This window comes from Aptenodytes patagonicus, chromosome 17 (genome assembly GCF_965638725.1).
Source record: "Aptenodytes patagonicus chromosome 17, bAptPat1.pri.cur, whole genome shotgun sequence".
Classification (NCBI taxonomy): Eukaryota; Metazoa; Chordata; class Aves; order Sphenisciformes; family Spheniscidae; genus Aptenodytes; species Aptenodytes patagonicus.
The window spans coordinates 6,470,232-6,479,219 of record NC_134965.1 but is presented as its reverse complement, the minus strand read 5'-3'; positions in this window follow the sequence as shown (position 1 = coordinate 6,479,219).

Sequence of the window (8,988 nt, the reverse complement as noted above, 5' to 3'; positions counted from 1 at the left end):
TGGGACACACCAGGGTTTCGTAGCAGGACCACCCCGCCACCGCCTCCTGGCAGATGAGGCAGGACCAGACCGGTCCTGCTGCACCGCCCGCACGTGCTGCACTGGCCGGTGCTTCCAGTGGAAGGACCTGTGGGACGGAGGTGACAGTTGAGCCCCATCCCTCCTCTGCCCTGGCACTGGCCTCAGCCCTGTGGGGCGGCTATGCTCACTTGAACTCCCCGAAGAACTGGGAGATGCAGCCCCGCTTGCTGCCACAGGGGAAGTGGAAGATTCGGGGGCAGCACTGGTCCTCTTCATCAGCCCCTCTCTGGCTCAGCCTGCTGGCATGGTACTGCAAGAGGGGAAAAGCGGGCGTGTGCCAGCGGCTGCTGGCGGTGCGGGGCTGGAGACCGGGGCGTGTTGGGGACCTTGCGGTGTCGAGCCCCGTGGACTCACCAGGCAGTTCTCATGGATGCAGAGCCCATCGTGACGGCAGAGCTGCCTAACGACCTTGGGGTCACAGTCTGCCCACCGGCACAGCCCGCACACTGCCGGGGTCGGCGGCACCGTTAACCCCAAGCACCACGCCAGGGAGCCAGTGGGGTTAACGCTGGGAGTGGGATGGGGGAGAGGCCAGAGCACCTTCCCACGGCAGGGGGCCTCTGCCTTCACAGCCGGGCACTGGCCAAAAACCCCTCTGGCTGGGGTCCGGAGCCTGGCCCGGCTGCAACGGTGGCACAGCAAGAGGCAGGGAGATGATGAGCACCACAAGATGATGCCACAGTCCCTCCCTGCCCGGACCACAGCCCTGCGCCTCTCCCCAGGTCCCAGATGGCTGTGGTGGCCTCGTGGCCCTGGGGACCCTGTCCCCCCGGCTGCACCCCTCACCGGTGCCTGTGTCGCTGCAGTCTCTGCACTCCCAGGAGTCGGCATCTTCTCCCACGGCAGAGCAGAGCTGGTGTGTCCCGCGGGAGCCACAGGAGCTGCACAGCAGGAGTCTCCAGGGCCTGGGGGAGCAACGGGACCCACTGCCACCAAAGGCCCCCGAGCTGTGGGGTGCCAGCCCCGGCACTGTGCTGAGCCCACCTCCACCCCCTGGCAGCCAGGGCTGAGCTGCCGGCGCGCACCCTGCGCCATGCCCGGCTTGGCACCCAGGGAACCTCCATCCCTGCCCAAAGGAGGAGACGAAGGCATTGCCTCCTTGCTGGGGCTGCGGGGACAGGGCCCACCAGCACTCACCCATTCACCTCCGCCTGCTGCCGTCCCGCTGGGCACAGGCACTGGCTGGTGTCGCAGGAGCTGTGCCGCTGGTAATGGTCCGCGAAGGCCCCGTCCTCCTCCCAGGCAGCATCCCTGCGGGAGCAGGGGAGCGCTTAGCCCCGGGGCCGTGGGGGACACCCCGCCAGCACCCAGGGAGGCAGGAGGTGATCGGCCAGAGTATCGCGGAGGTGGAGGGAGGCAGGGGGGAGGGTACTGACCTGTCAGGGATTTTGATGCCCAGGCGAAACATCTCCTCCTGGAAGGTGGCCACGTCCTGGCAGAGCGGGCAGCGGAAGTGGTGCAGGGCAGAGCGCAGCGCCTGGCCCTGGGGCAGAGGTGGCGTCAGCATTAGTGGCAGGGGCGTCCCGTTCGCCCCCCCGGGGGTGGGTGATGGGGTGACGACAGGGCTGATCACGTCAGGGGCCAGGGACGATGCCACCTACCTGGATGCAGCGGCGGTGGAACCAGGCGCTGGTGCAGGCGGGACAGACCAGGGTGTCATAGCAGGGCCGCCCCGCCACCGCCTCCTGGCAGATAAGGCATAGGGTCCGGTCCTGCTGCACTGCCCGCACGCGCTGCACCGGTCGGCGCTTCCAGCAGAAGGACCTCCGAGACGGAGGTGACAGTTCAGCCCCAGTGCTCCTCCACCCTGGCACCGGCACGGCCCCGCAGGGCGGTTACACTCACTTGAACTCCCCGAAGAACTGGGAGACGCAGCCCTGCTCCCTGCCACAGGGGAAGTGGAAGATTCGGGGACAGTGCCGGCCCCGGCAGGTGACCGAGGCGCCCCGCAGGCGGCAGATGCAGCACCTCTGGGGATGGCACGGAGGTAGACAGTGTCAGCGCTGCAGGTCCCCGGGGAACCCTCTTTGCCCTCAGCCAGCACAGCCCCGCCACGTTTCGGTGGGCCACCTGGCCGGTGACATGGGGCCACTGATGAAGCCACCTGCCCTCCCAAATCCCCCATTTCCACAGAAATGGGCCTTTTTGGATGAAGGAGGATCTGGGTGGGTTGCTTGCAGCCGGCTGCCAGAGCATCCCTGGGGGGTTGCTGGCCTGTGCAGTGTCGGACACGGGCATGGGGACCATGGTGGGGACACGTGTGCCCCAAGTGTCCCCGGGGGACAGCGGCACTGTCACTGCCAGCACCGTGCCGGGGTGCCAGTGGGGGTAACCCTGGGAGTGGGCTAGGGGAGAGGCCAGAGCACCTTCCCACAGCGTGGGGGCCTCTGCCTGCACAGCCAGGCACCGGCCAAGGTCCCCTCTGGCCGGGGGTTTGGAGTCTGGGCCGCTGCAACAGGGGGCACTGCAAGGGACAGGCAGATGATGAGCACAACAAGCCGATGCCACAGTCCCTCCCTGCCCGGACCACAGCCCTGCGCCTCTCCCCAGGTCCCAGATGGCTGTGGTGGCCTCGTGGCCCTGGGGACCCTGTCCCCCCGGCTGCACCCCTCACTGGTGCCCGTGTCGCTGCAGTCTCCGCACTCCCAGGAGTCGGCATCTTCTCCCACGGCAGAGCAGAGCTGGTGTGTCCCGCGGGAGCCACAGGAGCTGCACAGCAGGAGTCTCCAGGGCCTGGCGGAGCAACGGGACCCACTGCCACCAAAGGCCCCCGAGCTGTGGGGTGCCAGCCCCGGCACTGTGCTGAGCCCACCTCCACCCCCTGGCAGCCGGGGCTGAGCTGCCGGCGCGCACCCTGCGCCATGCCCGGCTCGGCACCCAGGGAACCTCCATCCCTGCCCAAAGGAGGAGACGAAGGCATTGCCTCCTTGCTGGGGCTGCGGGGACAGGGCCCACCAGCACTCACCCATTCACCTCCGCCTGCTGCCGTCCCGCTGGGCACAGGCACTGGCTGGCGTCGCAGGAGCTGTGCCGCTGGTAATGGTCTGCGAAGGCCCCGTCCTCCTCCCAGGCAGCATCCCTGCGGGAGCAGGGGAGCGCTTAGCCCCGGGGCCGTGGGGGACACCCCGCCAGCACCCAGGGAGGCAGGAGGTGATCGGCCAGAGTATCGTGGAGGTGGAGGGAGGCAGGGGGGAGGGTACTGACCTGTCAGGGATTTTGATGCCCAGGCGAAACATCTCCTCCTGGAAGGTGGCCACGTCCTGGCAGAGCAGGCAGCGGAAGTGGTGCAGGGCAGAGCGCAGCGCCTGGCCCTGGGGCAGAGGTGGCGTCAGCATCAGTGGCAGGGGCGTCCCGTTTGCCCCCCCGGGGGTGGGTGATGGGGTGACGACAGGGCTGATCACGTCAGGGGCCAGGGACGATGCCACCTACCTGGATGCAGCGGCGGTGGAACCAGGCGCTGGTGCAGGCGGGACAGACCAGGGTGTCATAGCAGGGCCGCCCCGCCACCGCCTCCTGGCAGATAAGGCATAGGGTCTGGTCCTGCTGCACTGCCCGCACGCGCTGCACCGGTCGGTGCTTCCAGCAGAAGGACCTGCGAGACGGAGGTGACAGCTTGGTCCCAGCGCTCCTCCACCCCCTGGCACCGGCACGGCCCCGCAGGGCGGTTACACTCACTTGAACTCCCCGAAGAACTGGGAGACGCAGCCCTGCTCCCTGCCGCAGGGGAAGTGGAAGATTCGGGGACAGCGCCGGCCCCGGCAGGTGACCGAGGCGCCCCGCAGGCGGCAGGTGCAGCACCTCTGGGGATGGCACGGAGGTGGACAGTGTCAGCGCTGCAGGTCCCCGGGGAACCCTCTTTGCCCTCAGCCAGCACAGCCCCGCCACGTTTCGGTGGGCCGCCTGGCCGGTGACACGGGGCCACCGATCAAGCCACCTGCCCTCCCAAATCCCCCATTTCCACAGAAATGGGCCTTTTTGGATGAAGGAGGATCTGGGTGGGTTGCTTGCAGCCGGCTGCCAGAGCATCCCTGGGGGGTTGCTGGCCTGTGCAGCACCGTACACGCGGCATGGGGACCACGGTGGGGAAACGTGTGCCCCGACCTCACCTTCTGTGGCACCCGCTTCAGCTGCTGCCGGATGTCGGGGAAGAGGAAGCCGTAGAAGCCCTCTTCATCGGCCCCTCTCTGGCTCAGCCTGCTGGCATGGTACTGCAAGAGGGGAAAAGCGGGCGTGTGCCAGCGGCTGCTGGCGGTGCGGGGCTGGAGACCGGGGCGTGTTGGGGACCTTGCGGTGTCGAGCCCCGTGGACTCACCAGGCAGTTCTCATGGATGCAGAGCCCATCGTGACGGCAGAGCTGCCTAACGACCTTGGGGTCACAGTCTGCCCACCGGCACAGCCCGCACACTGCCGGGGTCGGCGGCACCGTTAACCCCAAGCACCACGCCAGGGAGCCAGTGGGGTTAACGCTGGGAGTGGGATGGGGGAGAGGCCAGAGCACCTTCCCACGGCAGGGGGCCTCTGCCTTCACAGCCGGGCACTGGCCAAAAACCCCTCTGGCTGGGGTCCGGAGCCTGGCCCGGCTGCAACGGTGGCACAGCAAGAGGCAGGGAGATGATGAGCACCACAAGATGATGCCACAGTCCCTCCCTGCCCGGACCACAGCCCTGCGCCTCTCCCCAGGTCCCAGATGGCTGTGGTGGCCTCGTGGCCCTGGGGACCCTGTCCCCCCGGCTGCACCCCTCACCGGTGCCTGTGTCGCTGCAGTCTCTGCACTCCCAGGAGTCGGCATCTTCTCCCACGGCAGAGCAGAGCTGGTGTGTCCCGCGGGAGCCACAGGAGCTGCACAGCAGGAGTCTCCAGGGCCTGGGGGAGCAACGGGACCCACTGCCACCAAAGGCCCCCGAGCTGTGGGGTGCCAGCCCCGGCACTGTGCTGAGCCCACCTCCACCCCCTGGCAGCCAGGGCTGAGCTGCCGGCGCGCACCCTGCGCCATGCCCGGCTTGGCACCCAGGGAACCTCCATCCCTGCCCAAAGGAGGAGACGAAGGCATTGCCTCCTTGCTGGGGCTGCGGGGACAGGGCCCACCAGCACTCACCCATTCACCTCCGCCTGCTGCCGTCCCGCTGGGCACAGGCACTGGCTGGTGTCGCAGGAGCTGTGCCGCTGGTAATGGTCCGCGAAGGCCCCGTCCTCCTCCCAGGCAGCATCCCTGCGGGAGCAGGGGAGCGCTTAGCCCCGGGGCCGTGGGGGACACCCCGCCAGCACCCAGGGAGGCAGGAGGTGATCGGCCAGAGTATCGCGGAGGTGGAGGGAGGCAGGGGGGAGGGTACTGACCTGTCAGGGATTTTGATGCCCAGGCGAAACATCTCCTCCTGGAAGGTGGCCACGTCCTGGCAGAGCGGGCAGCGGAAGTGGTGCAGGGCAGAGCGCAGCGCCTGGCCCTGGGGCAGAGGTGGCGTCAGCATTAGTGGCAGGGGCGTCCCGTTCGCCCCCCCGGGGGTGGGTGATGGGGTGACGACAGGGCTGATCACGTCAGGGGCCAGGGACGATGCCACCTACCTGGATGCAGCGGCGGTGGAACCAGGCGCTGGTGCAGGCGGGACAGACCAGGGTGTCATAGCAGGGCCGCCCCGCCACCGCCTCCTGGCAGATAAGGCATAGGGTCCGGTCCTGCTGCACTGCCCGCACGCGCTGCACCGGTCGGCGCTTCCAGCAGAAGGACCTCCGAGACGGAGGTGACAGTTCAGCCCCAGTGCTCCTCCACCCTGGCACCGGCACGGCCCCGCAGGGTGGTTACACTCACTTGAACTCCCCGAAGAACTGGGAGACGCAGCCCTGCTCCCTGCCACAGGGGAAGTGGAAGATTCGGGGACAGTGCCGGCCCCGGCAGGTGACCGAGGCGCCCCGCAGGCGGCAGATGCAGCACCTCTGGGGATGGCACGGAGGTAGACAGTGTCAGCGCTGCAGGTCCCCGGGGAACCCTCTTTGCCCTCAGCCAGCACAGCCCCGCCACGTTTCGGTGGGCCACCTGGCCGGTGACATGGGGCCACTGATGAAGCCACCTGCCCTCCCAAATCCCCCATTTCCACAGAAATGGGCCTTTTTGGATGAAGGAGGATCTGGGTGGGTTGCTTGCAGCCGGCTGCCAGAGCATCCCTGGGGGGTTGCTGGCCTGTGCAGTGTCGGACACGGGCATGGGGACCATGGTGGGGACACGTGTGCCCCAAGTGTCCCCGGGGGACAGCGGCACTGTCACTGCCAGCACCGTGCCGGGGTGCCAGTGGGGGTAACCCTGGGAGTGGGCTAGGGGAGAGGCCAGAGCACCTTCCCACAGCGTGGGGGCCTCTGCCTGCACAGCCAGGCACCGGCCAAGGTCCCCTCTGGCCGGGGGTTTGGAGTCTGGGCCGCTGCAACAGGGGGCACTGCAAGGGACAGGCAGATGATGAGCACAACAAGCCGATGCCACAGTCCCTCCCTGCCCGGACCACAGCCCTGCGCCTCTCCCCAGGTCCCAGATGGCTGTGGTGGCCTCGTGGCCCTGGGGACCCTGTCCCCCCGGCTGCACCCCTCACTGGTGCCCGTGTCGCTGCAGTCTCCGCACTCCCAGGAGTCGGCATCTTCTCCCACGGCAGAGCAGAGCTGGTGTGTCCCGCGGGAGCCACAGGAGCTGCACAGCAGGAGTCTCCAGGGCCTGGCGGAGCAACGGGACCCACTGCCACCAAAGGCCCCCGAGCTGTGGGGTGCCAGCCCCGGCACTGTGCTGAGCCCACCTCCACCCCCTGGCAGCCGGGGCTGAGCTGCCGGCGCGCACCCTGCGCCATGCCCGGCTCGGCACCCAGGGAACCTCCATCCCTGCCCAAAGGAGGAGACGAAGGCATTGCCTCCTTGCTGGGGCTGCGGGGACAGGGCCCACCAGCACTCACCCATTCACCTCCGCCTGCTGCCGTCCCGCTGGGCACAGGCACTGGCTGGCGTCGCAGGAGCTGTGCCGCTGGTAATGGTCTGCGAAGGCCCCGTCCTCCTCCCAGGCAGCATCCCTGCGGGAGCAGGGGAGCGCTTAGCCCCGGGGCCGTGGGGGACACCCCGCCAGCACCCAGGGAGGCAGGAGGTGATCGGCCAGAGTATCGTGGAGGTGGAGGGAGGCAGGGGGGAGGGTACTGACCTGTCAGGGATTTTGATGCCCAGGCGAAACATCTCCTCCTGGAAGGTGGCCACGTCCTGGCAGAGCAGGCAGCGGAAGTGGTGCAGGGCAGAGCGCAGCGCCTGGCCCTGGGGCAGAGGTGGCGTCAGCATCAGTGGCAGGGGCGTCCCGTTTGCCCCCCCGGGGGTGGGTGATGGGGTGACGACAGGGCTGATCACGTCAGGGGCCAGGGACGATGCCACCTACCTGGATGCAGCGGCGGTGGAACCAGGCGCTGGTGCAGGCGGGACAGACCAGGGTGTCATAGCAGGGCCGCCCCGCCACCGCCTCCTGGCAGATAAGGCATAGGGTCTGGTCCTGCTGCACTGCCCGCACGCGCTGCACCGGTCGGTGCTTCCAGCAGAAGGACCTGCGAGACGGAGGTGACAGCTTGGTCCCAGCGCTCCTCCACCCCCTGGCACCGGCACGGCCCCGCAGGGCGGTTACACTCACTTGAACTCCCCGAAGAACTGGGAGACGCAGCCCTGCTCCCTGCCGCAGGGGAAGTGGAAGATTCGGGGACAGCGCCGGCCCCGGCAGGTGACCGAGGCGCCCCGCAGGCGGCAGGTGCAGCACCTCTGGGGATGGCACGGAGGTGGACAGTGTCAGCGCTGCAGGTCCCCGGGGAACCCTCTTTGCCCTCAGCCAGCACAGCCCCGCCACGTTTCGGTGGGCCGCCTGGCCGGTGACACGGGGCCACCGATCAAGCCACCTGCCCTCCCAAATCCCCCATTTCCACAGAAATGGGCCTTTTTGGATGAAGGAGGATCTGGGTGGGTTGCTTGCAGCCGGCTGCCAGAGCATCCCTGGGGGGTTGCTGGCCTGTGCAGCACCGTACACGCGGCATGGGGACCACGGTGGGGAAACGTGTGCCCCGACCTCACCTTCTGTGGCACCCGCTTCAGCTGCTGCCGGATGTCGGGGAAGAGGAAGCCGTAGAAGCCCTCTTCATCGGCCCCTCTCTGGCTCAGGCCGCTGGCGTGGTACTGCAAGAGGGGAAAAGGGGGTGCGTGCCAGGGGCTGCCGGTGGTGCGGGTCTGGGGACCGTGGGTGTTGGGGACCGTGCGGTGTCGAGCCCCGAGGACTCACCAGGCAGTTCTCATGGACCCAGAGTCCGTGCTGACAGCAGAGCTGCCCAACGACCTCGCGGTCACATTCTGCCCGCCGGCACAGGCCGCACACTGCCGGGGGACAGCGGCACTGTCACCCCCGGCACGGTGCCGGGGTGCCAGTGGGGGTAACCCTGGGAGTGGGCTGGGGGAGAGGCCAGAGCACCTTCCCACGGCGTGGGGGCCTCTGCTTGCACAGCCAGGCACCGGCCAAAATCCCCTCTGGCCGGGGGTCTGGAGTCTGGGCTGCTGGAACGGGGGCACGGCAAGGGGCAGGCCGGTCTTCGCCGCCGGCGGCTCGTCTTTTGGCACATGGGGACGGCCTGCTCCTGCGCCTTTAAGGTTTCCTTCTTGAAGAATGTCCAGCCTTCCTGGACTCCTTTGCCCTTCAGGACTGCCTCCCAAGGGACTCTGTCAACCCGTCTCCTAAACAGGCCAAAGTCTGCCCTCCGCAAGCCCAAGGTGGCAGTTCTGCTGACCCCTCTCCTTACTTCTCCGAGAGTCAAAAACTCTATCATTTCGTGATCGCTGTGCCCAAGACGGCCTCCAACCATCACATCACCCACAAGTCCTTCTCTGTTCGCAAACATCAGGTCCAGGACGCCAGAAGGCCAACCT